Source organism: Dipodomys merriami, unplaced genomic scaffold, assembly GCF_024711535.1.
Source record: "Dipodomys merriami isolate MVZ:Mamm:240054 unplaced genomic scaffold, mDipMer1.0.p SCAF_10, whole genome shotgun sequence".
Lineage (NCBI taxonomy): Eukaryota > Metazoa > Chordata > Mammalia > Rodentia > Heteromyidae > Dipodomys > Dipodomys merriami.
In genome coordinates this window covers 30,023,150-30,046,334 of record NW_027202271.1, presented here as the reverse complement: position 1 = coordinate 30,046,334, position 23,185 = coordinate 30,023,150, and the positions used below count along the sequence as shown (strand labels likewise).

Here is a 23,185-nt window from a genome sequence, read left to right as displayed (position 1 = left end):
TACAGCAGTACACAAAAGTATTCAACGACTGTTATTATCAATAACTTTGCTATGATCCTCTACCCCATAATTCAACAAAAACCTAGAAAATAATATTTTATTTAACAACCTACCTCCAAAATATTACCAGTTCCTATCCCTTCTAATTCCTAAATAACTCTTAAATATATCTTGTTTTATTTATTTATTCTGAGAGCAGAAAAAAATAACAGCCCTCACTGTCCCCAGACTCAAATGCAAGGAAGTAAGTATAGATTTATTGTACTCATAAAATGACATGTTGAGTTGAAAGTTGTACAACAACTTCAAGATAACTTTAAAAATAAAGAACTTAATCTAAAAAATAAGTGAAATAAGTAACAACATACAGTAAAATTCTTGGTCTCTCAGTTTTGCCATATACTCGTGCATTTTTGTTTCTACGCTGTATCTTTTTCTCATCTTTTTCTTAACCTGGCTATTTCCTGCTTACCCTCCATTACCCAAGTCAGGCTTTAATTCCATTATGAATTTTCCCACCCCCCCCATCTCCTTTGCTTGCCATCTAACTATGCTGACCACCCCAGTGCTCAATGTCCCTGCATGTCCTTCCATATCACCTTATTTCTAGCACTGTCCACGTGAATCATAACTTGGAGTTTTAATTCTCCCTTTTCCTAATAAGACTATAAGCTTCTTAAGAAATTTGACACACTCACCAAATACAAAATGAATGAATGACACAAATGCAATCAGAAGACTAGGTTATGAGAACTTGTTAACAAGATGTTTTGAGGTCAAGGGCTTAGGGGAATTAAAGACCTCTCAAGAGGCCAACGTATTCAGCACACAGAGACCCACGAGATTGGGCTTTCCTCCTGTTCTGATGAAACATCTGTATAGATTGAACTTGCAAATGCCAGGGAAAGAGAGAGCTTTGGTTTCAGAAAGAGAAAAATCTCAGGCTTAAACCAAGCCTGCGAATTGAACTCAGAGTTTAATGGAATTACAGATTTTGCTGTGCTATTTTGGTAGACATGAAGTCCAAATTTGAAAGTACTCATATTTTGATGAACATGAATCATACTTGTAAGTTTCTGCAGCTGTTTTGGGTGTGCAAATCTCCAGATGTATTTGAATTACCAAGTAATTCTCCTATTGGTACAGTTTGGTGCAAAAGGGATTTAATTTCACAGATCTGAAAAGCAACTATGCTGCCAAAAAAGACATGAAATAATTAGAATTCAAGAAGTGGCATCTGAATGACAAAGTCATCCTAAGTTTTAGACTGCATGGACTTCTTTCATGACACCACTGTCGAGGCTGATGGCAACCATAAATTCAGGAACAAAATTTGAAGTCTCGGTTCAGCTACCCACTGCCTTAATACAACTCAAATTGTTAAGGTGGGTACACAACTGCATTGTCATTGTTCTGTTATAATTTAAAATTTTGAGGGCCAGAAATACTTTGCCATCAACCTTGTGCAAAATATCCTTTGCAAACAAGAAGACACTTTCAACAGCAAGGAATAGATACCTGCCACAATCCCACTCCAGCAATTCCATTCAGGGCTCAGGATGATTCTAGAATCTGACCTTGATGAACAAAGTAAATACAGAAAGTAACTGAATACTATTTTTAAGGAGTAAATGGCAGTATTAACTTAACTGGTCTATCTTTTAAGGTCTTGTAATTTGTAACATAATCGTTGGGCTTCAAGTAAGATCTAGCCAAAAGATGTGACCCATCCCTACGCTCAGTAGACTTTATTGTGCAGACATCACTAAAAAGTTAAAAAGGAACTAAATAAGAATTAGGACTATGTCCTCTTTCTACATTTAGAAATCATTCATGAGCTAAGAGCAAAAACAACATACCCATCCCCCCAAAAATCTACAAATTCATTTTTTTCTTTTGCAAACTAGAACCTAAGTATACTGCAGAGATTTCAAAACATGCAAAAAAAGTGGATGGAAAGGGATTGAGCAAGGACTGTATAGCAGACAGTAGAGGAGAGGGAAAAATAGACAGAGTAGCAACAAGACTCAGACATTGCTAGCAAAAGTGTAACTCATGAACTAAATGTGTGGTTTAGTGGTAAAGCTCTTATATAGCATGCACAAGGTGTGGGTTTTACCCCAGCACCCTTACCCTAAAATAGAACTCTTGAAAGTAAAAATAAATCATACTTTAAGTTAGAGAAACATATTTTGTTTGTAAGTGGGGATGAGAAAACTGGAGCAACCCATGCTGGCAAAAGCAATTACAACTGTGAATGGATATATATGTGTGTATGTATATATATATATATATATATATATATATATACATACATACATACATACATACATACATACATACATACATACATACACACACAAATATTATTCAACCAAAAAGAAGACTGAAGGCATGTTGTTTGCAAGGAAATGGATAGACCAAGAAACTATCACATTAAGCAAAGTAATCCAGACTCAAAAGGACAAAGGATATCCCTCATATATAGATGTTAGACCTAACATTAAAAAAGTATATGTGTCTGTGTGTGATAAATATGGCTCAAGTATATGCATGTGGAGACACCAAGATGAAACCCCTTTGAACAATTACATGCACTCTATCAAAATAGAATATAGGAAGTTGGAAGATTTCTTGCCTTGGATATAGGAATTAGTGGGAGGGAAGAGGAAAAATGGAAAAGAGGAAGGAGGATGAATATAGACAAAATACATATGCGTGTAAAAATGAAACAAGACAATAAGACTGGTTTGAGAAGGGGACAGAGAAAATAAAAATAGAAGGAGGTGATTATGATCAAGAGGAACTGTATACATAAGTAGATTGAACAACAAATTGAAATCAATTTTGAAAAAGAAGAAAGGCAAGTAAGGCTGTACACAAAATCATACAGCTAATCCATACTTGCAGGAAGCAATCTGTTCATGTGGCAGAAGATAAGTGATTCTACACTTTGTAGAAAAACACCTCCCTTCTCACTTCTAATCCCATCCAGAACACTGGAAACTCTGGGAATAGCAGGTCTAACAAGACCCTGACTCAATAATGAGAAATAAGAAAGGAAAACCCCAACACCAACATATAAGCAAAGTATAATACAACTTTTGGGGAAAGGAATAAAACAGAACTGATTTTTATAATAACATGTTTCTATAACAGATAATATTTTAAACTTTTCTCCCTGAACTGATGTGAGAATGAGGCAATTGCTTCTTTATAAAAAGAAAATCAGAACAGTACTGTATGAATTCAAGGAAAAAGATACAGTGAAAACAGGAGGTGCTGTGACACACAGATTTAGAAGAACTGCAGTAGGAAAAAATCACAAAAAGGAAAGAAAAAGTGGCACTGTAGCTCAAGTGGTAGAGCGCTCACCTTGAGCTGTACCCACGCCCAGAGTTCAAGCCCTATGACCGACACAAAAAAAAGGAAAGGAAATTACAAGGAATTGATAAAAGAAGACTTAAGAAATGTAGAAAAAGAGAAATGAAAAGCAAGCAAAATAAAAGTAACAACAACAACAACAAAAAAGATTACAACCTGACACCAGTGGCTCACACCTGTAATCCTAACTACTCAGGAGGCTGACATCTGAGGATCACAGTTCAAAGCCAGCCCAGGGAGGAAAATGCATGAGACTCTTATCTCCAATTAACCACCAGAAAATCAAAAGTGGTAGAGCACTAGCTTTGAGCAAAAAGAGGTCAGGGATACCGGGAAAGTGTATGAATGTTTTATTATTGTTGTTGTTGTTATTATTATTAAAATAATAAATGGCATTTCATTCCTCAAAAAAAAAAAAAAAAAGAGCTCAGGGACAGCTAACAGGAACTGAGTTCAAACTCCATGACCAAAAACAACAAAAATTACAAATAATATATACAGAGTATATACAGAGAACAGACAAAAAGAAAGAAAGAAAAGTCATAACTGGTGGCCCAAAAGAAAAAGATCCAAATAATGGGACAAATAAATATTTAAAGATATAATTGAAAACTTTCCTAAAAGGGTCTATTACAGGTGAGGGAATATTTTAGCTTATTAGTATAGCTTCTGAGTTAGCTACTGTCTACAAAGAAAACTAATCTTTGGAGAGGTTGCAAATAATCAAGTCCTTATTAAGGGGAAATTTTCAGACTGCCCTTAGTTTTTGTACAACAGTCATTTCAAAAACACATTAAAGCGACCTATGTTTCCTCCTCCAGTGGTAAGCAGACCCAAAGCCTTTATGTCTAACCAAGTTGTCTTCAAGTATAAACAATAATGATTTTAAAATACACAAAACCCAGGGACTGCTCTTGTTAGCCCCTAAGAAATAGTTGTGAAACTATAGGAAAAGGACTGCTTGTGAACTTTCTGTCACAAACAAAATCCTTCTTTTACAGCTATGTTTGGAATTCATCTATCCTCAGCTAATTCCCCCACATCCTCACCCTCTTCTCTAAAGGTTCCACTTAACCTCCTCACCCTAGAACACTGGCTTTCCCTCAAGGGCACTGTTATTCCTACAGCCATCATACTAGCAATTATGTTTTCTCCCACAGTTCTTGGGCACATGTGCCTAAATATCTAGTCCTCATTTACCTTCAGACTCTTCTCACATGTATCCCTAAAATCCCCTAACTTTTAAGTTTTATGTTATCAGATGAAGTCACTCAAACATATTCAATTTGCTTTCGTCTATTGACACACTGGGGCAGTCTGTGCAGGGAGGGGAGGTCTGTTGTGAGAGAGAAAGAGAGAGACAAAGAGACACAGAGAGAGACAAAGAGAGACAGAGACAGAAAGAAAGAAGGACTGGGGTTTGGACTCAGGATTTCATTCTTGCTAAGTATGAGCTCTGCCACCAGAACTATACTTGATTATTTACTTTGATTATTTTTTTTAATATGGTCTTGTGTTCTGGACCAACCTTGTCCATAATCCTCCTGCCTTTGTCCTGCTTAGTTAAATGGCAGGGGTGGACCATCACACACAGGCTATTCCTTGAGATGAGATCTTATTACTTTTTTGCTCCACTGGCCTTGAGCCATTATCCTCCTCCTGAGTAACTGATACTATGTTGTAAGCCACAACTGCACACTACCAGTCTTTTTTATTTCTAACTGATAATTACTTCTAGTCTAGTAATTTCTCTCATTTGCCTTAACTCTTGATGATGTCAATAAATGTTATCTGTGGCCCTTTTAGCACCATGCTTCCATTTTTTAACTTCTTCACCCAAATGACCTTGTTTTCACCTACCCCTCAGTCACTTGCTCCATGGTCATGCTCTGGATTTTGCCCTTATTGAGCTCTTCTCAGCCTTAGTTTCATCATTCTACTTTGTGACAACTCTTTTTCTATTTCCCATTTCAGTGATCATCTCAATAATCCTATGATCCCTAATCAAAAGGAAAATAAAATGGCATTCATTGTAACATTGTTCTTTATAAAATAATATTGGATGAGTGGGAATGTGGCTCAGTGGTAGAGTGCTTGCCTAACATGCATGAAGCCCTGGGTTTGATTCCTCAGTACCACATAAACAGAAAAAGCCAGAAGTGGCTCTGTGGCTGAAGGGGTAGAATGCTAGCTTTGATCAAAAGAAATTCAGGGTCAGTGCTCAGGCCCTGAGTTCAAGCCCCAGGATCAGGAAAAAAAAAAAAGAATAATATTGGAAAAAAGTATAATTTTAAATCCTTGTTTTAAAACTTATTTAAGGAAGGAAGCATTTACTTGGGCCAGAAAACAGAGAGGGCTGCCTAATAGAAGTCATCACCTTAAATCAGGGGATGCAGTCAGCTTTGGGTGACTCAGCAAGGAAAAGGACACAAAAATAAATGCTCAGCCTCTTTCCTGCTTTCTGCCACTGATTCAAAAATTGGATAATATACATATTGGATAATATGTATTGGAATATATATTCCATATGTAAATATAAATTAATATGTAATATATAACTATATAATATATTGTATATTATATAGACTATTATATATTATACAGAATATTATAATAGTATGATATATATTATATGCTACATATGATATAATATATATAATGACATAGTATATGTTATATATTCCTTATAATTTGTATGTGTGTGTGTGTGTGTGTGTGTGTGTGTGTGTGTGTGTGCACTAGTCTTGAACTCAGGGCTGACCCTGAGTTTTGTGTTCAAGGTAAGCTTTTTTGTTCAAGGTTAGCACTCTACCACTTAAGCCACAGCTTCACTTCCAACTTTATGAGATAATTTAATTTGAGATAAGTCTCATGGATTTTTCTGCTCTGGGCTGGCTTTGAATCAAAGTCCTCAGATCTCAGCCTTCTTAATAGCTAGGATTTAAAGTATGAGCTACTAATGCCTGATAGATAGTATTATTTTTTGTCTTTGTTTTTCTGCCAGTTCTAGGCTTGTACTCAGGGACTGGGTCACATCTCCATTTTCATCTTTTTGGTGGTCTCACAGACTTTCCCAGTTAGGCTGGCTTTGAATCATGATCCTTAGATCTTAGCCTCCTGAGTAGATAGGCTTACAGGCAAACCATCAGCACCTGGCAATAACATTATTTTAATATATATTTAATATATAAAACATTTATATATGTATAACTATAATATATATTTTTATTTTATGAGAAGACATAGGTATCAAATAGCCACTATGATTAGGCAGAGTAAAAGACCATAACAATACAACCATCTAAGAATTCATGTCATAATGAAGGAAACAACTCCCAACTGGAGGCAGATTAAAAGTATAGAAGCATTCTTCAGTTCCCTCAACATTAGTAGTCAAATGCCTTTAATATCTAGGTTATATTACCATTTTTGTCTTTTCTATTTATTCTGATCAGCTTTCTAAAATGGCTTCATATGGTATTTGCTTTTTATTTTACAGCAGGTCTATATTCTTAAAGTTCTCTGAGAAATAAAAAAATCACTAGAATAAAGAATATATTGAGGCAGGCATGGTGACAGATATAATCCTAGCATCTCAGAGGTTAAGGCAGGAGGATTGTGAATTCTAAGCAAGCCTGGACCATATAAAAGCATTTGCCTCAAATATTATATTTATAATTCAACTACTGTCTAAAATTTGTTGACTAGTAAAAGAAGAGGATTTATTAAAGTCAGGGAAATTGCAGTTTCCAAAATGTCTTAAGTCAACTACTTTATTGGAGAAACAATAACAGAGGCTTAACAGGATGTTGAAGACAAAGACAGAAGAGCTGCCGAGAAAATAGAAAAAGCAGCCAGAGTTCCTGTTTCTCTTCTTAAGGGATCAACTTCTTAAGTTCAAAACTGTCAAAGTGGCAAGGCATATACAAGATTAAAACCACAAGATGAAAGTATTTTCTTCCAAAATATGTCTGAAATCTGAGGAGCTTTTTCATGAGCGCTACATGCAAGGGTGGTGTTTTTCTTATGTATGAACATTTGTCAGGAAAAGCACAGTGTCACCTGTCTCCCCAGGTGTAATCCCTAGCCCACGCCTTCTGAACATCATCTGCCAACATGATAGAATTCCCAAAATCCAGACGGAGCAGTCACAAATCAAAAGAAGTTTACTTTTTTTTTTATTTATTCAAGATGGTTATTCACTGACAGAATAACTTAAATGGAAAAGCTGGGGCATGTAGAAAAATGAAAAGTAATCTCTTAGAGTTGTGAGTCTCTTGGGAGAGGAGCCTACCTTATTATTGTCATAGACCTCCATTTGAAAAGCCAGCAGTTCCCAGACAAGGACAGAAACTCAAACTACAGATAGACGTTGGGCAAAATGCAGTGGTGCATAATGAATGCAGTGACAGGATCAGATCAGATCAGCTCCACAGAGATATGGTGATTGATTTTAAATAAAAAGACCTTTCTTTTCAAATTATCCTTAGCTCTTTAAATTTGTCCTCTTGAAAGCCTTTTACTATAATTTGAATTTGGGTGGACAGCCTGAACGTTCATCAATAAGAAAATGGCAAAATAAATTATGGCATATCCATCTCCTGGAATCTTAGGCATTTGTTAAAAGAATGAATTTCATCTTAAAATACTCACATAGAGCAATTTCTGACTTTAAAAAAAAACAGAAAAGCAAATAGAATAATGTGTGCACTATTTCATTTTGCAAAACAAGTGTATTAGATGCAATCTTTGTATATCTTCTCAGATTTCCTCACTGCTTCATTTTTTTCTGAGGGTAACCAGGACAGCCCATTGCACTCCTACTGTTTTTGCTAAGCTCTTTTAGCTCTCTGGAGTTTCAGCTGGGTCCCTGGGATCCAGCTGAGTGACAGCCTCACTACCCATAGATAAAAATACAAGCTGTCACTCTCATTCTAGATCTGGATGAAATGCCATGCTATGGAACAGGGAAATGGACTTCCCTGGGTAGCTGAAAACACTGGAAGTTACTTCCTCATGGGAGACAACTTGGACAATGGGAAAGGAAAGGTAGGAAGTATTGGAAAAGAAAAATCTCCTCTACTTTCTCCCTACCTGTTCAGAAGTAGGGTTTCTTCCCCAACCTTTTGCACAGGAGCCCTGCCAACTGTGTGGCACAGCTGTGAAGCCTCTGCTTCATTTCTGCCAGGCCCATTGTGAAGAGTGGCTTGTGTGCTTTTAGCTTACATTTTTGAGAACTTTGTCATCCTCCTGCCTCCACCTCCCCAGCTGGCCAGCCTTCAACAGCTTCACTTACATTTTCCAAGTAAAGTGGCATGCATTAATTATTACTTCTGGTTCTACTGTCTGAAAGGCTCAAACAAACTCAATAAAATGTTTGTGAATGTGTATGTGAATGTGTGTGTGTGTATATATATTCATTTATATGTATATATATATATATATATATATATATATATATATATATATATATATATACATGCATACACCTAAGCTTTTGTAAATGAATAGAAATCTGAGGAGGGAAAGATACCTCACAGACCTGAAAATTTTAATGAATATATTTTATTTTTGCATGTTTAACTAAACAATAGTAGTTAAGCACCATACTTATAAGCCTAGTATACATTTCCCTACTTAACTCCTTTGTAACTTTGGTATGCCATGAAATCATTACATTCCTAGGGAATACACCTCCCACACTCACGGATAGCCACCCACACAATCCCACTTCTGTCTTCCTGACAGACCCTACTTTTGTCTGTATTCACCTTTTTAATTATCTCCTTTGCCCTCTTAGGAGCATGTGGGACAACCCAAAAGAAGTGTGGAGAAGCAGAACCAAAACCAAAGTGTAATCAGTTCCATGTACTGGGCAACCTTGAGGACTCATACCTCAAACATTTTGGCCTGGGCATTCCATTAGTTGCTTTTGAAGCATCAAAATGACAACCCACTCATGTACATTAAATATGCATAGTTGCATACATACATATTTCTATATCTCACCAGAGTCTGATGTAATATTTGTTTTATTATCTTCATACACTCAATTCCTAACATCTACACAGAGTAAGAGCTCAACCAACATTCCTCTCAACCTACAGTTTGCGTGTTCCACATCTGGCAGGGGGTTAAGTAATAGCAGAGAAAAGATACATGAAATACAATCTGAAGCTGGACACGGTGGCTCACGCCTGTAATCCTGGCTACTCAAGAAGCTGAGATCTGAAGGTTGTGATTCAAAGCCAACCCTGGGCAGGAAAGTCCGTGAGATTCTTATCTCCAATAAACCACCAGAAAACCGGAAGTGGTGCTGTGGCTCAAATGGTAGAGTGCAAAGTCTTGAGCTGAAGAGCTAAGGGACAATGCCCAAGCACAGAGTTCAAGACATATATATATATATATATATATATATATATATATATATATATATATATATATATATTCAGTCATATACATCTGAATCACTTCTCATTCAAAGGCTATCAGAAAGGTAACAAACAAAATTAATTAGCTAAGTGTATTATTTAAATAATCATATTGCAATGTCCCAGAGCTAGCAAAAAGCTGCAGAGAGAATTTTTTTAATTCTCTTGTTATTACATTATTTCCAAATATACAATTAAAAGCCCAACTTGGAGCATAGTTCTGCTCTTGGTAGGATAATCATAGTGCTTAAAAAGCAGTAAGATGTTAAACTTATCAACAGAACTTGACAAGTTGCCCACAGAACTGAGGTAGAAATAGCAGGTGTCACAAGTCGACCACTCTGTCACCTTGATCAAGACCCCATTCCTAAACCTGGCCCAATTCATCCCTTACGAGTGAGCCTGAAATTAAAGACATGAGTGAGGAGAAGAGATGACATAGGCAAATGGTATTCATTTATTCAATATCTTTTACCCTGGTTCTGTGTGAAGAGGGGTATTCTAATGCAGGAATTCAACAATGAAGTAAGGGATCAACAATCTTCGCCCACGTGGAATTTATTTTCTAAGACTAGGAAGGAATAACTTGGAAGAAACAAAACACTAGCAATTCCTTTTAGTGCCGTAATTTCCTAATAAGAGGATGTTAAACTTATCAACAGAACTTGACAAGTTGCCCACAGAACTGAGGTAGAAATAGCAGGTGTCACAAGTCGACCACTCTGTCACCTTGATCAAGACCCCATTCCTAAACCTGGCCCAACTCATCCCTTACGAGTGAGCCTGAAATTAAAGACATGAGTGAGGAGAAGAGATGACATAGGCAAATGGTATTCATTTATTCAATATCTTTTACCCTGGTTCTGTGTGAAGAGGAGTATTCTAATGTAGGAATTCAACAATGAAGTAAGGGATCAACAATCTTCACCCACGTGGAATTTATTTTCTAAGACTAGGAAGGAATAACTTGGAAGAAACAAAACACTAGCAATTCCTTTTAGTGCCGTAATTTCCTAATAAGAGAAGCCCTGAGAAATACATTTCAGAGTGGTACGAGTTCTGCCATTCTCTCTCCCAACCCTCCTTCTCTAGCCCCCCTCTGGCTCCTTTGGCATTGCAATTAACTTCCCCTCTCATCTTTCTTGACTTACTCTGCACTGTGTGTGCTCAATTGAATACCAAGCTTTGAGATGGAGACTACTAATCTGTTGTGTTTTATTTTTCTGGAAAGTTCTCCAGGTAGTTCCAATGAGCAGCCAGCCTGCCTCAGTCCTCTCCTTGTAACCACCCATCCACATCTCCCCAGTGTGTGTCATATTCCCAGGACTTGCTCATTGCATTCCAAGGTAATGATGTTAGCTCAAGCTAATACATGGTTTTATTTGAATAGCTCCATATACTAATGGTGAGATTTTGCAATGTGTTTGTATTTGCAGTGCACGTTCACATAGAGTAACCATTTTATCCACACCATAAGCCCATCAGATCGTCAGGGCAGATTTTATTTCCTTCTTCTTGTTGAAGTCACTGAACCTTTGAGAAAATGAAGGTCCTTGGCCCAGAGTGGCCCCGCAAGGATGAACATGAGGTTCGTTCTAATTCCTGAGAAGAGTTGTTTCTCCAGTGCTTTTGCATTGCTCTCTCCACACAGAATTTTAATTGTTTTTAGAATATGTAATTCTAATGGTGGAAATACCAAGCTCTAGAACAGGCTGATGGAAAAGATCTGGGATAGGTGTGTCTTGGGTATCTTAGATCAAGTAGATAGGCTTTCTTTTCTGCCTTCAGGTAGAGCCACTGCTCCCAGAATCACTATCAACTAATAGATGCACAACTGATTAGACAAAGTAACACAGCCCATGGACCAATGGTTACTGTGAGTGTAATACTTCCTGTCCCTTCCAAGTGTGGCTGCCAGCTGCTTCTCTGTGTGCTGCCGGCTAGCTGTTGGGAGCCAGCTGCCCCACTGCCAAACATACGTTCACTCAAGAGTCAGAGTCTAGATGCTATCACTCAATTCTGTCCAATGGATTCCCATGTCTTATAATGTGGGGGTAATCTCATAATTTCTTGTCTAAACCAAAACAATTCTGAGAGGAAGTGGAGCTATGGCTCAAAGTGTTGGAACAGTAAATAGCCTTGTACACAAAGCCTCAGGGACAGTGCCCAATCCCTGAGTTCGAACCCCATGACCGACAAAAAAAAATAATTCTGTGAGAAAGGAGGGGACACTTTTTAATAAGTATATTGGTACAAACCAAGATGATCCTAGGTAAACCAGGAACCTAGTTATTACTGCCAAAATAAGAGGTGAAATGAAAAAAATGAAAGAAAAAAAAATGAGGGGCTGGGAAGGTGGCTCAGTGGTAGAGCGTTTGCCTTGTATGCATGAGGCCCTGGGTTCGATTCCTCAGCACCACATAAGCAGGAAAAAAAGCCGGAAGTGGTGCTGTGGCTCAAGTGGTAGAGCGCTAGCCTTGAGCTGAAGAGTTGGGACAGCACCCAGGCCCAGAGTTCAGGCCCATGACCGGACCCCCCCCAAAAAAAAGAAAGAAAGAAAGAAAAAAAAAAAAGAAATGTAGTAGGTTTTACTCCTTTAATGTGCTCTTTATAATGGCATGTATAAATGTGCACAATGTATACAAGTGTATCTTATTCACACAAAAGAAGTCCTGAAAAGTATAAACTTTCAGTTGCATAAGAAAACTAGCTAGCTAAAGAGGCTGAAAAAAAATATTTCCATCTCTTATGGAAGGTGGTAGACTTTCCATTTTCTGTAATGCTCTCTCACTATATGACAATTTGTATTTGCCATTGTTACCTACAGCAGATTATTCACAGAAGCCTTGGGAAGCAGTGTTCTATGGAGCACATGCAGATGGAATCTATCTTGTTGATGTGTCATGCCTAAAACACAGAAATGCCCACACTAGCAACAGTCTTTATTCAAATCAAGGTTGCTTTGTCTCTTAACATTGTAAAGGACCACATGTTCATTGGAAAACAAATTGAAAAATATAAAAGTAGAAGGCAGAAAAGATCCCAGAGTCTTCTTCACCTTACCAATCACCATCTAAAGAATTCTGGTATACATTTTTCCAAATATTTGTATTCATACTATTTTGTACTTAGTTGTGATCACACTTATATATAAAATGATCCTGCTAAGTACTTATAGAATATGCATTCCCCTCATGCCATGATAAATTATTCATAATTTTAAATGCACAGTAATCTATTATGTGGGAAACATTTTATGTACTTAACCATTCCCAGTAAGTAGAACATTTAAATTGTTTCCAAATTCTTATAAATAATGTCACAACGGGGAGATGGGTTGGGAGGGGTGGGAGACTATGCTGAAAGAGATGACATCAATCAAACTACAATGTACTTATAAAATGATTTGTTGAATGATAATTCATTTGTGCAACTACATAAAGCTAATAAAAGTATAATTTAAAAGTAATATCTCAGAGAGTGGCTCTGTGGCTCAAGTGGTAGAGGGCTTGTCTTGAGCTGAAGCGCTCAGGGACAAGGCCCAGGCCCAGAGTTCAGGCCCCACAACCAACAAAAGAAAACGAAAAAAGAAAACCAGTCTTTTAAAAATACTACTACTACTAATAATAATATCACAATGAACATTTTGTACTAAAAGCTTTTTCTATCTTAAAGGTAGGTTCCAGAAGTTGAAATTCTCTTAGAAACATATTTAAGGTACGTGTTATATATTAAAAATTGCCTTCCAACATGGTTCTCATTTTGATTTTTTGTTGTTTTTGTTGTGATGAAACTCGGGTTGAGCTCAGGTCCTCAGGTTTGTTTGGCTTGCTTGCTCAGCTGGCACACTACCATTTGCGGCACATCTGCAGCTAGGCTTTTCGATGCTTTTTTGGAGATGGAGTTTTGTGGACTCTTCTGCTTGGACTGGCTTCAAATCATGATCCTCTGAATCTCAGCCCCCTGAGTAGCTAGGATTACAGGATGAGCACCAGCACTAATTGTGTTTTCTATTCCACAAATTGTTTAGGAATTGTTACAATTAATATCTACAACATGAGAGCACGGGACGTCTGCCTGAGGAGCTGTTATCCTTCCTGTGATAACGACGAAAGAGCGAATTGAAAATGGGTGATGTTGAGAAAGGCAAGAAGATTTTTGTTCAGAAGTGTGCCCAGTGCCACACCGTTGAAAAGGGAGGCAAGCACAAGACTGGGCCTAATCTCCATGGTCTGTTTGGTCGGAAGACAGGTCAACCAGCTGGATTCACTTACACAGATGCCAGCATGAACAAAGGCATCACCTGGGGAGAGGATACACTGATGGAGTATTTGGAGAATTCCAAAAAGTACATCCCTGGAACAAAAATGATCTTTGCTGGCATTGAGAAGAAGGGAGAACGGGCAGATTTGATAGCTTATCTCAAAAAAGTTACAAATGAGTAATAGCCACTGCCTTAGTTATTTACTGCTAAACAAATGTCTCATGGCTTTTTAATGTGTACCATAATTCAATTGATCTCTAATATCAGATTTCAGATCATGAATGGCTGGCAGAATATTTTTGGACAGTCCTGATTTAAGTAAAACTGGCTTGTGGCTAAGTGAATATGATCTTTAAAAAATACTGTCACTTTTTCCCTCCTTCTGTCATATGATTGGACTTACTAATGTTCAATTTTTCAGCAAGGTAGGGAATAATACCATCTCCAAATCTGTTAAAGATTGGTTTTATATTCAAATTTATGTGGCGAATTATGAGAACATAATTAAGTACTGAGGAAATCCCTTTACTGTCTCAGAATCAAGCAAAGCTAACCTGTTAAAGGTAATGGCTGAAGATGAGGAACAGTGTCTATATTTTTGGTCCTGACTATGCCAATTTAATTAGAATGCCCTTTCTCTGAGATCTGCCTTTTACTTTATTGAAAGGCATTTTAGTGTGGCTTATGTATAAATGTCAAACAAAGAATATTTAACACTTGTCACATTTTATAGTTGGTCTATAAGTACTGATACTTTAAAAGTAACTGATAAGATACAATACGGACTTTATTTTTGAATTCTTTACTAAGACGAAGTTATAATTCTGGATTTTCTTTATGCAGCTGTTCAGAAACACAAAATTGTGGAACTACTGTGTATGTGTGATTGATAGTGGTGCTTTTTGCCAACTTCTTAAGAGAAAATGTTTCATGTAGAGGAGATAATTTGTAAATTATGTGGCCATAAGACTTACAATAATTAAAGATAAATATTACATGAAAAAAAAGATATCTACAACACATCAACGAGATGAAAACACAACCAAAAAAAACCCAGTAAAATTCTTACATGGGAAAGCAATGAGAACAGTATGCAATTTTCTACAGAGAGAATTTCAAACGTAAGTGTGTAAGCAACAAGTAGTGATAGTCAGTGAAATCCTGATACTAATTTCCATCCTCATGGGGAACTGGCAAGATGCAACGCATTAGAGGCAACTAAGGCACGGCTCTCGGTTCTGGTCACTGTTGGCCAATCTCTGTACTCACAGTCTGAATTTCCTGTTTGCCTGACTCTGCGCTTCAGTGTTCCATGGAACCCTCCCATTCCTCCTGTTGTCCATGCTGGTGCAGATGCTACTGCTTCTTTTTATAGGAAAGAAGGCAGGTGTGAATTGCTCAGGGTCACTTGAGCGGTAAAGAGATGAACCCTTCCACTAACATGCTTTCTCTTGAAGTCAGAGGTTTAAGGCACTCAGGAAAAGGAGAAAGGAAGGGATGTGGAAGTTTGTTAGATTAGTCACAACTCAGGGTTGGGGCTTTGCTCACTGGTAGAGCTCCTGTCTGGAATAGCAGCTTTAAGTGTTAAGAGGTGCTACACCAAGAAAGAGAAACAAGAGGTTTTATTCTGTTGCTGTTTTTGTCTCTTGTTTTGTCTTGTTTATTCATTTATCTGTCTTTGAGAGGGTAAGGGGGACACCGAAATGGACAAAAGGTGAACAAATGCAGCAGTGGTACTCACTAGACTCTGTAGAAAATGAACTATACAAAAGGAAGGAAGGAAGGAAGGAAGGAAGGAAGGAAGGAAGGAAGGAAGGAAGGAAGGAAGGAAGGAAGGAAGGAAGGAAGGAAGGAAAAAGAAAGAAAGAAAGAAAGAAAGAAAGAAAGAAAGAAAGAAAGAAAGAAAGAAAGAAAGAAAGAAAGAAAGAAAGAAAGACAGACAGACAGACAAACTGTACAACTTGTGGGTGGGTACAGGAAGGAAAATCTGGGAGAGAGCTTGAGAGGGAAGGGGTGACATTGTCCAAAAAGAAATGTACTTATGCCGGGCACCAGTGGCTCATGCCTGTAATCCTAGTTATTCAATAGGCTGAAATCTGAGGATCCTGGTTCAAAACCAGCCAGGGTGGAAAGTCCATGAGACTCTTGTCTCCAATTAATCACAAGAAATCCAGAAGTGACACTGTGGCTCAAGTAAGTGGTAGAGCATTTGCCTTGAGCAGAAGAGCTCAGGGACAGCGCCCAAGCCCAGAGTTCAAGCCCCACAACTGACAAAAGAAAGGAAGGGAGGGAGGGAGGGAGGGAGGGAGGGAGGAAGGAAGGAAGGAAGGAAGGAAGGAAAGAAGGAAAGTACTTATTACCTCATTTATGTAACTATAACCCTTTGGCGTATATCGCCTTTAAAATAACAATAAAACAATATATAGAAAGAAAAGAGGTGCCACAGCCAGCCAGCACTCAACTCTAGTGGTATAAAATACTCAGCCCATATACTCTAGATTTTACTTTGCAATGCTCATGAGTTCCTACTTATCTCTGCGGGGAGATGGGGTAAGCACCATTTTACCAGTGGGGCAATGTAGCACAATGATCAAGAATCCAGGCTTGGAAATCCATCCCCCATCCTTGCTACTTGATGCCTATGTAACCTGAGAGCCTCATTCAGATGCTCCTTGCCCTCCTTGTGTAAATAAGCATGTTACTACCCCACAGAGTTGGAGGAAGAGTAAATGAGTTCATACACCATGGTGTCTGGCATGAGGAAACTACTCAGATAATGTTAGCAATTGTTGCTGCTGTTGTTTGTAACCAATGACACCCCTACTGTAATCCCCATTTTTTGGATGAGCATCATGCTAATTATAAAACACAATTTATTATTTGAACCTAAAATGATTTCTGGCTATTGGTGTGAACCATGTAATTGGGTTGGAAAATCCAATACATGAATGAAAAATAAAAAGTTAAGGGAAATTGATAAAGTACTGTTTATCAAAATGAACACCAGAAAGTGAAAACATATTTTGAGGGGTAAACCAAGGGGAGGAGCATAGGAATGGAGGGTGGAAGGGTGAGCAAATGTAGTCATTATATTCAATGTACATTATGTAAAAAATTATCTATGTCTGAAACAAGCAGAAATGGTCGGATAAGTTGATGTTAAGCAAAATGAACCCCAAGATAAGGATTCAAATGTTTTTTCTTTCTTGCGATTGTTTCTAACATATTTATAAGATATTTCTTTGTTGCTTTATATATCTCTCCCCCATGGTATAACCCGTTTTCACTGTATTTGATGTTGGTATAATTTGTTGAGGGGAAAGGAAAAAACAAATTGTTTAAATAGGGATACAGGTGGACCCATTGCAACAATGAGATATACAAGATGTTATGTTGAAAATGAACTTTACAGCCAGGCGCTGGTGGCTCACACCTGTAATCCTAGCTACTCAGGAGGCTGAGATCTGAGGATCACGGTTCAAAGCCAGCCCGGGCAGGAGAGACTGTGAGACTCCTATCTCCAATAAACCACCAGAAAACCGGAAGTGGAGCTGTAGCTCAAGTGGTAGAGCGCTGGCCTTGAGCTGAAGAGCTGAGGGACAGTGCCCAGGCCCAGAGTTCAAGCCCCACGACCGACAAAAAAAAAAAAAAAGAAAATGAACTTTACAACTTTGGCATGCGGGTGGGGGGTGAGGGGGATGGGAAGGGATGGGAAGGGGAAACAAAGGAGGAGGCAACAATGCTTGATGAGAAGTATGCTCATTACCTTGCCCATGTAATTGTAACCCCTCTCTATGGTATTTTCACAATAAAAAAAAATTAGATATGAAACTTGAGAATAGAGATGGGGGGGAGGGAGGGAAGGAGAAAGAAGGAAGAGGTGACACTGATCAAGAAGTATTATACTGGGAGGGGGAAGGGGGAAGTGTAGTTGTGGAGGTGGGAGGGAAGAGAGGGTAGGGGAAAAACAAAGGAGGAGGTAACAATGCTTGATAGGAAATGTACTCATTACCTTGCTTATGTAACTGTAACTCCTCTGTACAGTATTTTTACAATAAAAAATGTATTTTTTTAAAAAGAAGTATTATAGTTATAACCTGACCTATGGAATGGTAACCTCTTTGTACAACTACTTAATAACAACAGTAAAAAAACAAAAATAAATAATTTGGGGGGGGGGATGGGGGTCCGGTCGTGGGGCCTGAACTCTGGGCCTGGGTGCTGTCCCTCAGCTCTTCAGCTCAAGGCTAGCACTCTACCACTTGAGCCACAGCACCACTTCCAGCTTTTTTCATTTTTGCTTATGTGGTGCTGAGGAATCGAACCCAGGGCCTCAGGCATGCAAGGCAAGTGCTCTACCACTGTAGCAAGGCAAGTGCTCTGCCACCTTCCCAGCCCCAAAATAAATAAATTTCAAAAGAAAGTTAAGGGAAGTTGAGTGTGGCAACTCAGTGGTGAGAGGAGGAGTGAATGTCAAGGACTGCCTGGGGTTACATAGTGAGACCCTGTCTCAATAACTAATTAATTATTTTTTTAAGAAAGTAAATTGTAGTTTAAATTTTAAAAAGTAGTATATCTTCAACAGCACTGAATAAGTGAAAAATATTGGAGAAAATTTTCATGTCTCTGTTTGTACCCTGAAGAAGTCTTAGAAAAAGCCTGGACAGCATTGCTGACAGATGTGATAACAATGCTTGTTGTATTATTTAAATGCCACTTAACCTATTCTTGATAGCTTGAATGGTTTGTTGCAGATGCCAGTGAGTCACATCTATAAATAATTAATAGAAGCATTAAAACATATTTTGTGCATCAACAATTACTTTCATTTTGAATGAAGAGTGTATACTCCAAACATTTTTCTTTTAAAATAAATCTATCTTGAGGACAACCATGCATTAAAAGCTTCCTTTCCCAAATATAGGTGACGACCTTAGCAGAGGATGGTCTTCTGCTTGGGTCCTGGAAACCCCATGGTTTGGACTGGGGAACACAGAAGCCAAAGATTCTTCTATATGTGGAGATCCAGAAAACTTTACCAGTGATAGGCAATTATAATCTTAGGAAAGAAGAAAAATACAGACATAGGAGTGTGACAGAGGAGAGAGATGGATATGGATAGAGGACCAAAATAACATGAAAATCAACAGATTGGTAAGATTTGCCTAGTTAAAAAGGAAATCAAACTATTGAAGAGATCCCTGGGCACTAAACTACTGAGTAAATCTGAGCCAAAAGGTCATTAAAGTATGGCGTGTGCATGTACACACACACACACACTCACACCACAAAAGTGTCTTAGATGTCTAATGGTTTATTATTACAATAATAATACATACTACTGGACATGAAGCAACTACTTATCAACATAGAAACTTAGTCTGCAGCTTGCCTGGTTTTTTTTAATCTACTGAGATGATTTAATCACTAGGGCAACCTATTTGTAAATCTGCAGAAATTAATGTATGTATACACACACACACACACACATATATAGCTATTTATACAGCTTGATGTGCTGTGCTTTGAGTGTTTTTTTTATGTCCTTTGGCTGCCTACATTTCCTTAAGTTATCCTAGAGATAGTTGACTTTTACATTAGTCTTGAGTCTTCCTAAGAAGTAAAATAAACATTGGGACAGTATAGGTAAGATTCAGATGGGTGGGTTGTTGTAAGGGTTGAAGGAAGAAGCAGATTCTATCCTGCACCTTAGAGAGTATAGACCTTTCCTCCTGACCCTTCAAGTTCCATAAGCACACAATGCTGCTTCACACATTTACAATTGTGTTACTCCTTAGAGCAGACTGCAATCTCTCCCTGCCTCACAATGATTTAATGTCTGTCTCCTTTATACTCTGAATTCCTTGAAAGAAAGGATCGAGTCTCATTCATCTACATATCCTGAGCTCCTAGCGCTAGGCCTAGCATATGACTCCTACCTAATATCTTCTTGTTGAATGGAGGAACTAAATGCTCAAATGCAGTTTTTCTTCTTTTTGCCTCATGAAACCAGTTACTTAGTGAAACTTTTTAATTTATAAAACTTTCTTAAGGGCTCTAAAATAAGGGAGAAGCTCAAATCACTGGAGATGTTGGCTAGTCAGTAGAAATGTATTTGATCTGATGACTAGTGTCCAAACTTGCAGAGTTGGACATAAACTATAGGGTGAACCCATCAATTAGAAGAGGCAAACACATGGGTGCTGTACACAGTGAGAAATCAATATAAATTTGAAAGTCATTAAAAGTTCACACGTTTTGAAATTAACCCTAAAGTTTCTTGATTTAGAATCCACAGATCCATAGCAGGTCCAAGGGTCATCTCCAGAAGGACATCTATGAATCACACACACAAAAAAAAAGAATATGTAGAATTTGGAAGGGAGAGATCCTATGTTCTCTTAGCTCTCCAAGGGGTTTATGACCCCAAGTAAATAAAACACAAAACCTCAAAGAGGTTTTTGCAGAAGTCAAAAAGAAGTATACACAGGGTGTTCAGCCCAACATTGTTCAAGAGAGTGCTAATTGAGAGTCCATCGAAATAGATTTCCATAAGGGACTGTGAGCACATATGAAAATATAGCATATGCAGCATACGGATCACGGCATATTGTTGCATAATAGAGCAGATTATTACAGTGTGTGTATGGTCTGCTCTCCTTCAGGAAAGTATATGTAAGTATATCTAGACATAGAATGTGCCTAGGCACAGAAAGACAGTCACTAAATGTCAGCGATCATTGTTCAGTGGTGGAATTGGGATATTCTCCACCACCACCCCCCTTTTTTTCTTTGCCAGTCCTGTGGCTCAAACTCTGGGCCTGGGCACTGTCCCTGAGCTCCTTTTTGCTCAAGGCTAGTGCTCTACCACTTAAGCCACAGTGCTACTCCCAGATTTTTCTGTGGTTAATTGGAGATAAGATACTCAGAGACTTTCCTGCCTGGCTGGCTCGCAACTTTGATCCTCAGATCTCAGCCTCCTGAGTAGCTAGGATTATAGGCGAGAGCCACCAGCACCAGGTTGTTTATGTTTTGTAGTTTCTCATTTCTTTTAAATTTTTACAGGGAATGTGTCATTTTATCAAAAGAAAAATAATGTATTTTTAAGGATCGGAAGAGTTACTTAGAGAAGTATACAGAAGGCAGAACCATAAAGGACCTTAGTTATTAGGCTTAAGCTTCCATCATGGAGACTGCTTCCATTCTCCACAGAGAGTGGGAGGGGTCATTGCTAAGGCTGCCCCGGTCCAGCAGTGGCCATGTCCTTAGTTTCAACATGTTCAAAGGGAAGTGCCAGCTGCTTGTAAAAGCTCCTGGACCCATCTAACTCATTGTGAACTAGGAACGGGTTCCTCTGTAAAGGCATGGCACTTTGTGCGAGGAGGAAACCATGTACATGGGAAGCAAAGATAATTGTATATTATCATTCCTGATTGTGCCTGTCAGCCTGGTATGTGGCATAACCAGTTCCTGAAGGGCTTATGTGCTCATCACCTGAATCAGATTAGAATCTTCTTTCCTCCTAAGAAGACAAAGACCCACTCTCAACCTTAGGATTCAAATGTGGAATTCAGTCATGAGAGTCACTTTTCTCATAAAGACTATGCATGAGTAAGGTCAGGCCCAGTCCATTCTTCTTAATAGAAGCTCTCATAGGACTTGGCCTCAAAAATTATGCTTTCTCAGGAATGGGAAGGTGGCTCAGTGGTAGGGTGCTTACCTTGCATGCATGAGGCCCTCAACACCACATAAGAGAAAAAAAACAGAAGTGACACTGTGGCTCAAGTGGTAGAGCACAAGCTTTGAGCCGAAGAGGTGAGGGACAGCGTCCAGGCCCAGAGTTCAGGCCCCACAACCGACAAATTTACATATATACATATATATGCTTTCTCCAAATGCTCCTTAATTTGTCCCTTCAAGAGTTTCACTTTGGGGGCTCTAAAAGATGAATGAGAGACATGCTTTGTGTGTATGTGTGCGTCAAGTAGGAAGACAATTATGAAAGACAAAAAAAAAAAAGATTAATTCTAGAAGGAAGCTGTGGGTCTGAAGACTTATTTGCTTAAACCTCTCTGCTCACCTACTTCCCAAAAACTCTTGTGTAAAGCCAGGGGCATGTGTACACAATTACAAGATGATTGCTTAAGACCATGCCACTTACTCCTAGATATAGAAACCAAAGCTCAGTACAGTGACCCAGCCAAGACTAGAACTCAAGTCTTTCAAGTTCAGACCAGTGAGTTTTCAACCCCACCAAACTGCCTAATTTGATGGTTACCCAGGATAAATCCTTTCCCCTCTTTGAGGCTTGCTTCCCCCCATATGTAAAATGAGAAGAGTAGAGTATTCTGTGCTTTGTTCCTTATCCTTTGTTCCTCCAGATCTGTGGTATTGCCTTCTCAGCCTACACTGGGTTCTCAGGTCCTCATGCTACATCAATGGGCTCCTCTGACCATTGGCTTCTTGTTGGGTGCAGTCAATGAAAAGAGCTTGGAAGGCAGAGGGGAGAGTAACTGGGAGCATTTGTTCAACCCATTCCCCTGCTCCATTACCCTTGAGTTGGTTGCATCCTGCTCCTGACACTGACAGACCCTTTCTGTCATTCTTTCCATTCAGCTGCCTTCTCTGGGTTCTGGTAACTTCTCCCTCCTTATGTTCTTCATTTAGGCATAAGGGTGGTAACATTTCCAGATCATCTCCCCACCCTGCCTGCTGTACCCACACTGAATCCTCTCAGCCATCTGCTACCCTGTCAGTTCTCTGCTGAGATGAAATCTTTTCTCTAGGAAGGGACAAGGACCCAAGAAAGCTCAATGTTCTCAATTTCCTTCCTTAATCCCATAAATACTTTTAATCTCTTAATTTTTAATTTTTTATTGTTATTATAATGTTGATGTACCTAGGGGTTACGGTTACATAAGTCAGGTAAAAATTACATTTGTTTTTGGACGATGTCATCCCTTCCCTCGGTCTCTCCCAGTTTTTCCCTCCCATCCCCACCCATTCATTTTTTCAACTTAATGTCTAGTGAGTAACATTGCTGCATTTGTTCAACCTTTTCCCACCCTTTCTGTGCCCCTCCACTTACACTCCCAAAGACATATAA

The 23,185-nt window shown here is 38.6% G+C and overlaps 1 pseudogene across 1 annotated transcript; it reads left to right on the top strand.

Moving 5' to 3' along the window:
* The first annotated feature begins 13,902 nt into the window (after window positions 1-13,902).
* Window positions 13,903-14,260, top strand: LOC138837767 (cytochrome c, somatic pseudogene; annotated as a pseudogene). The gene has a single exon (XR_011375442.1). The product of XR_011375442.1 is annotated as a cytochrome c, somatic pseudogene (transcript).
* Window positions 14,261-23,185: the final 8,925 nt, after the last annotated feature.